Genomic DNA, 7,831 nt, shown 5'->3' with positions numbered 1-7,831 from the left:
AGACCCTACTCATTTCGGACTAGTGCTACTTCACTTTCCTGAAATGCTTGGCAGCCTCTGTGTCGTGAGACTTTTGCAGACTAGAGATGCGAATAATCCGAACTGACAGTAGACTTTCTCTTTGGCACAGTCTGCATATAACTGATTGCACCTGCTAAATGCAAATGGCAAGTATTTAAAATCATGGTAACATTTATCCCAGATTTACAAAAACAATGGGTATCTCCATTAAAACAGAAAATTCTCCCAGGTTTATCTGCAAAAGAAGAAACTAACGACAATGTAATTGAAGAGAAGTTCGGAGAGATGCTGAGAAATACACCACTTTATGCTAAGCATGCACATGTTCTTTACTTTGTCTGGTGGAGGACATTTGCATTACTGACACTCTCCTTTGAATATCCAACTGTGTGCTAGTGAGCTATATAGAATCAAATAGATTTGATTAATCAGCTTTATTTATTAATTTAGCAATATAACCAGGCTGGAGTTTAGTTCCATCAGCAGAACAAAACCCAACTGTCAGAAAGCGTTTCAGTTGTGGATGTGAGTACCAGCAGTGAAAAAAGCAAGGTCCATCCCCTGCAATCAGTTGTGAATTTGCTGGTGTTTAAGCAGGTTGGAGGACTGAGTGAATCCTTTCCCACATACAGAGCAAGTGAATGGTCTCTCCCCAGTGGGTGCTCGCTGGTGCGTCTTCAACTTTGATAAACGTGCGAAGGTTTTCACACAGCCAGAGCATTTGAAAGATATCTCCTTGGTGTGAATTCGCTGGTGGTTCAGTGGGTGGAAGGACTGAGAGAATCCTTTCCCACAAATCGAACAAGTGAATGGCTTCTGCCCAGTGTGAACCCGCTGGTGAGTCAGAAGGTTAGAAGACTGAGTGAATCCCTTCCCACAAATAAAGCAGGTAAAGGGCCTCTCTCTGGTATGGACTCGCTGATGCTTCAGAAGGTTGGATGAACGGGTAAATGTTTTCACACAATAAGAACAACTGTATGGCTTCTCCCCGGTGTGAACTTGTTGGTGTGTCAGCAGTTGAGAGGATTAAGCGAATCCTGTCTCACATACGGAGCAGGTGAATGGCCTCTTGCCCGTGTGAAGCTGCTGGTGCTTCAGCAGGTTAGATGATTTTCTAAAACACTTCCCACATTGCGAGCAGATGAACGGCCTCTCCACAGTGTGACCACGTGGATGAATCTCCAGCTGAGATTGGTAGATGAATCCCTTCCCAAAGCCCCGATATTGCCATGGTCTCTCCACGGTCTGGGTGGCTCTGTGACGATGGAGGTTGGATGATGAGTTGAAGTCTTGTCCAATGAAGTACAAATGTACATTTGCTCTTGCTGCAAAGGTTAAAATTTTTGTTCATGAATGATAACTTGTCGAAGTTATTTTCACAGTCAATGCATTGAAACATTTTCAGTCAGGTGTCTGGATATTGGTGTTATCCCAGTCACATCGATGCTTGAAATGTTTTGAACGGGCAAATGGAGCAAACATATCTCCTTTCACATTCAAATGCCGAGAATAACCAGGATCTGCTCGTCAAGCAATACTGTCAAATCTGGATATGACATTGCGTTTTGAGTTTTCGGATCTCAACTTTTCTTCTACTGTCACTGTAAAAAGAGATTAAAAATAATCACTACTCAAGGTACAAAACAGAATTTCAGAACAAACATGTTTAGTTTCTATGGAACATTCTTTCCCCTATTGTTTCCTCAAAACTGTAAGTACTCAACCCGTACATTTTCTTTTGTCCCTTTGGAGAGATTTCAATCTGCCACACTTCTCCAAAATTTCTCTCCTCTCTGTCTTTGCCCTCTTCTGGCTGAGTTCAATTCTCCAACCCCAGTTGCAAAGTGACAAAAAAGTCAACGAGTCAATGATCACAAGTGTGTTGAAACACAGACTGCTCCCTCTCCCATCATACAAGTTGGCTGCCATTTTTACGACCCTGCCCTTGCAACAAGAGACCCTGCTGACTCAAACCTGTTTCAATGGGCAAATGTGGGTTTCGGACTTCCTTCCTGCAACTCCAGGTGAATTTCAGTTTTTTTCCTCTTCACATTTTCTTCCTTATTCCTTACCAAATATCCTGCAGTTCTCTCCTTTAATCCTGGCACAATTAAGTAATAGAAAGAGCGTTTTAATATTTAGCTCATCTTAAACTCTTATAACCTTGTACAACACTATCATCTCAACACCTAATCTCCTTTGTTCCAATGTCAACTTCTTCAATCTAATTTCCTATATCTCTGGAACCATTCTTATACAATCACCTATACACCCCTTTTAGACTCCTAAGCTGTACTGACAAAATTGAATACACTGACCTTGATCTGGCATAACTGGAGCTTTCTGAGGGTTCACAATAAATTCACAACTTTGAAACTCAAATTTTTGACTGGCAGTCTGTGATCAGTGGGTTTCCACAAGGATCAATGCTGGCATCTCTGTTGTCTGAAATACATCTAAATAATTTGAAGAACATATCGATGGCTTGAATAATATCTTTGCAAACAACAGAAAAATTGGTGGAGTTGTGAAGAGTAAGGAAGGTTGTTAAAGGATACGGCAAGAAATAGACTAGTTGGTAAGTTGGGCAGCGAAATAGCAGATGGAGTTTAATGTGAACAAATGCGATGCCATGCATTTTGAGAGGCTAAATGCACAAAGAAAGAAAGTATATAGCAAATGGCAAGCCTCCCAGGAGCATTGATATACAAAGGGATCTTAGGTTGCAAGTCCATAGCTTACTGAAAGTGGCAACATAAGTGGATATCGCGGCAAAGAAGAACATAGTGGAATTGGCGAGTTAAACATATAGGCAATTGGTAAATGAATCGTAATATAGAAAAATATAAACTGATGCATTTTTAAAGAAAGGACAAAGAAAAACGAAAATGCACAGTTCTAAAGAGTGAGGAGGATCAAAAGTATTATACTTACCAGCATGGTAAATCCTCGAATATAGTGGTACAACTTGGGAAAGCCACAAAAAAGCATGATATTTCATTGATAGCGGAATCAACATTGAAGATAGAACTGCACAGCGCAGAAACAGACTCCAGCCTGCCATATATGTGCTGACCATGGTGCCATTCCAAACTGCTTGAACATGGTCCATAGCCACAATTCTCCACCTCTTCAGGTGTCTGTCTAAAAGTATTTTCCACATTGGTATTATATCGACTTCTACTACCTCCCTGGATAGTGCATTCCAGGCACCTAACACTCTTTGTTTAAAAAAATCTGCACATCTTTAAACTTACCTCCATCATCTTAAACCTACGTTCCCTCGGAATTGGCATTTCCAGGCTGGGAAAAAAGACACTCTCTACACACGCTACCCATAGCTCTCATAATTTTATATATTTCTATCAGGTCCCCCCTCAGCCTTTTCCGCTCAAATGAAAACAATCCGTTCGTCCAATCTCTCCTGATAGCTAATATACTGCTTCCACGACAGTATCCCACAAAATTTCCCCAGCCTTCCGATAAGTGCAGTGTCCACAACTGCCCACAATACTCCGAATGTGGCCTAATTCAAGTTTATACAGTTGATATGTGACTTGAAACCTGTTAGTGTCGTATCCAATGAAGGTAAGTATATCATACATCTGATTTGCACCTTTTCCACTCGTGTTGCCACTTTCAGGAAGCTATGGACATGCAGACCAAACTTCCTCTTATATCGATGCTCCTAAGTGTTCTGCCATTTGCCATATACTTAACTCTTGCATTTGATCTCCCACAATACAACCCTACATACATTTTCAGATTAAATTCTGTCTGCCATTTCTCCACTCAAACATTCAACTTACCTCGACACTGCTGTGCATTCTTCCTCACTATCCACTGCTATGATTGGAACAAGGTCAGTCAAGTGGACTTCAAAGAATTAGTTCCTTTATTGGGGCTGTGAAGCTGGCCCAATCAGGGACGTCTGTTTGTGTGTGTTTTCCCTGGTGGTGGAATATTAAAACTGGTATTTACACAACTGGTGTTTGTCACTTTGTCCTTCACCGACATTCACACAACACTGGTGCTGGGGAAAATAAGCACTCCTGTCGTATGGCAGTATTGCAAGGATTATTAAAGAAAATAAGCAGGAGAGTCAGGGGTTCTGTTCACTTTAGTAGTTCGCTCTGAACTAGCTGGGCCAGTGCTATGTACTGTTCACGTGTAAATCAAGGATGACTTGATGACTGGACACAAGCCTTTGTGGAATTATTTCTATGGCAATGAGTGGCATTAATGATGTCACCATGCAAAAGCGCCGACGAGCTGAAGCCCACTTGGACTTCAAACAGGCACAATAATTGTCTTTGTCATTAGAAAATGCGGCAAGTGGAATTTAAGAGTTTCAAGGTATACCAATATAAATGGATGCCCTCGGCAGGCCAGCTCAGATTCGGGAACACCATTTGAATACAGGCAATTGCACAATCTTATTCAGGTCATGTCCTGAACAGAGGGACGCTAGATCAGCCCACAGCAAAACCCCAAAACAAAGTCAAGCGTCAACCAAACAATTAAAATTTTCTCGTGGATCCAGGCCAGCAGGCCATTGTAATGCAGCCAGTACGCAGAGTCAAGTCAGCAAAAGAAGTGCAAAATGCCTGAATAAAGTAAGAGAACTCGTAGACTAGTATCCAAGAGAATGCACACCCTGTCAAGTGCAACTACAGCTGGTTTGGAACACTTAAATTTATTCACAATATCCAAACCAACACCAACCAAACAAACAAATGGTTAAATGGTTACCCAGTTCCTTTAAAAGTCGATACCAGTGTGTCTGTATCTATGGCTGTGGAACCAGTCTTTACCAAAGTTCACCCTGTATTGCAAACCTTACGTTTGTGGAAGAGCCCTAACAAATTAAGACTACAATATTCGTTCTGGTCTCTTATGAAAATAAGTTGGTTCAGTTGCCACAGGTTGATTATAGTAAAAGGCTGAGGCACATGTCTGGTGGGGTGAGATTGGTTGGGAAAAATTCAACTCGATTGGTTGTGCATTTTTCGATTAGAAAATAGCCACCAGAGTGAAGTCTCAATTAAATATCCAGAACTTCCTCAGGGATGTCTACGGACTATCAAAAGTGGAAAGGGCACCTTATACGTTTACTAAGAAGCAATTTCTTAATTCTGCAAGGCCTGACCAATGCCATTCACTTCATGTGCAAAAGTAGAGGTGTGGGATATCAGGCTGGGAAGTGGAAGAATTATCAAACCAATGCAGTTTGTGGAATCGGCAGAACTGGTCGTATCGATTCAGAAGCCCAACAAATCGGTTTGCCTTTGTGGCGATTGCAAACAAATGGTGAACTACATTTCACAGCAACATAAATGCCAAATCCCTTGCAAACAGGACTTATATACACATCTGGCGGGGGTGAGCGAGTTGTCTTTCATGAAGCTGGATGAGAAACATGTGTACCTTCAATTGTGATTAGATAATAATAGGAAATTGGATAATGCCCATAAGGGTTTGTACCAATACATGAGACTGCTTTTCGGGGTCTAATCAGCTGTGTCATTTTCCAATGAATAATAGAAAACATTTAAAAAATCTACCCAAGTCAACATTTATCTGGATGATGTGCTAACAACAGAGAAGACCAGTAAAGAGCCTTGAAAGAGCTTGGAAATTGTGTCCTCAGCAGAGAAAAATGTGTGTTCCAGTCACCCTAAATGACCTCCTTGGCTGACAGAGTTGCCAAGATCAGATTACATCCATTGGAACATTAAGTGAGGGCAATCAAAGGTGACCTGGCTCTCACGTATGTACTGGTCTTTCCTTGGGTTGGTGAATTTTTATGGAAAAGTCACAGGTAACCTGGCCTCTGTGGTGGCACTTTTACATTTGCGAGTGAAAAAGTGCAAGTATGCAAAATGGTCTTGTAGCTAAGGTTTCGCCTTTCAGTGAAGAATCAGCTAACATTATGTATGGTTTTGGCACTCTACAATCTCATGTGAGATGTCGAGCTGATATCTGATGCCTCCCAGTATAATATCAGGCTAGTGTTGGCTCATATGTGGCCCAGCAGAGAGAAGCATCCAGGAGCGTATGCTTTCTGTGCATTGGCTGATGCTGAAAAGAGATATATCTCGATAGAAAAGAAAAGTTTGACGCTGAGAGCAAGTTCCACCAAAAACTTTATGAATGTACATTTGTCACAGTAAAGGACCACAATAGTAAAGTAATAGCTTGGGCTACTGAAAGTGGAAAAGGCTGTGACACCTATAGTTTCAGCTCAGATTTAGCAGTGGGCTCTATTCTGAGTGCAGACAATTACTAGTTGGAACACTGTCTGCGAGGTCAAGTGGCAAATGTGGATGCTTGGAGTTGCCTCCCACTTGCAGATTAGTGGTTCCACTACTGGAAGAGTCCATTCTGCTTTTAAATATTCTGTACACTATTGCAGTCACTGCTGGTAATATCAAACTGTGGATGCAAGAATATCTCATCCTGGCAAACTAAAACAACTGGTGGTGATGGGGGCATCAAAAGTGCCATCACAACGAAAACTGATACTTTTCTGGACCCAGGGAGACCTGATCGCCAGAGAGGATGGCATATTATTATGTCGAGCAAGAACAGTTGTCCTGAACAAAGGTCATTACCTGATATTGGCTGAATTCCACCAGGAATTTGGCAAGATTTTTATCTCTAGTGACCAGGATTGAATGCTGACATAGCCACGTTGGTTGGGCAGTGGCCAGAGTGCCAACAAAACAAAAACGTCACCGCCAACACCTCCTCCACATTCTTGGGAATGGCTGACTAAACCCTGGACTTGGTTACAGGTCGACTGCGCCATCCTTTCATGGGCTTTGTGGACACCCACTAATAGTGTTTGGACGTGCACACAGTTCATTTGTCAATGACAGGATGATGACTGACAAGCTGCAAGAAACAATTGCAATACACAAACTCCATGAGGTGTTGGTCACAGACAATAGGCCATCATTTAACAACAAGTATTCTGAATATTTCCTCATGTCACATGACGTTTGGTACATAAGGACACCTCCTTACGATCCATCGCCCAGTGGTCAGGTGGGAAAAAAACACACAGTCCAAACTATGAAGGCAGTCTTGAAGAAACAGCCGACAGCTTCACTCAACAACAAACTGCCCCTGTTTCTGTTGATTCCAGGTCCACCCCATACACCTACCGGGACAACTCCAGTAGAGTATCTAATGGGGAGAAGACCTTGCACCAGGTTAAAGCGGATCTTCCCAAGCCAGGAGCGGTGGGGATGGGGTGGTTCTGGTGATGAAACAACATCAGGAATGCCAATGCTGGATTCAGGACCCTCTAAATCATAGAGGATATTTACTTCATGTGACGAAGTTTAGTTTTGAGACAAAGGAATGTCCCTGCATGGATAAAAGGCATGGTGGATGCGGGGTCAGGTACAATGATGAGCAAAGCTTGGTTACGAAATTTGGTCATGAACATTTACGTGAACCACATGAAAGCTACAAACTTGCAAACAAGGCAGAAGCAAAACATACCTGGCCCCTCAGAACTTCCAAAGCTGTTAGAACCCGTGTGTTCATCCCCATTGCAGAGGATCTCAGTATAATATGGACACAGCATATGTCACAGCTTCGACACAACTACCACCTGAAGAAGAGGAGTTTCGGCCAAGACACTCTGGGCACAAGTGGCAGGCTATTATCACTCCAGATTAGGCAGAGGCAGAGGAATCAGATCTTGTGTGAAAATGCCCGAGAAGAAATTACTGGATGAAGGACATGCCTATCTCCATGATTTAAAGTGGGAGGAATGTTGTGCTTTGAATCAGTTCAA

At 42.3% G+C, this 7,831-nt stretch overlaps 1 pseudogene; it reads right to left on the bottom strand.

Annotated features, from left to right (window-relative positions):
• Positions 1 to 588: 588 nt before the first annotated feature.
• On the bottom strand, positions 589 to 7,618 carry LOC148140736 (uncharacterized; annotated as a pseudogene).
• Between the last annotated feature and the right edge of the window lie 213 nt (positions 7,619 to 7,831).

Source organism: Chiloscyllium plagiosum, unplaced genomic scaffold (assembly GCF_037043375.1).
Source record: "Chiloscyllium plagiosum isolate Xiang-an unplaced genomic scaffold, Cpla_swu_hap1 HiC_scaffold_35, whole genome shotgun sequence".
Classification (NCBI taxonomy): Eukaryota; Metazoa; Chordata; class Chondrichthyes; order Orectolobiformes; family Hemiscylliidae; genus Chiloscyllium; species Chiloscyllium plagiosum.
This window is presented reverse-complemented; position numbering and strand designations above follow the sequence as displayed.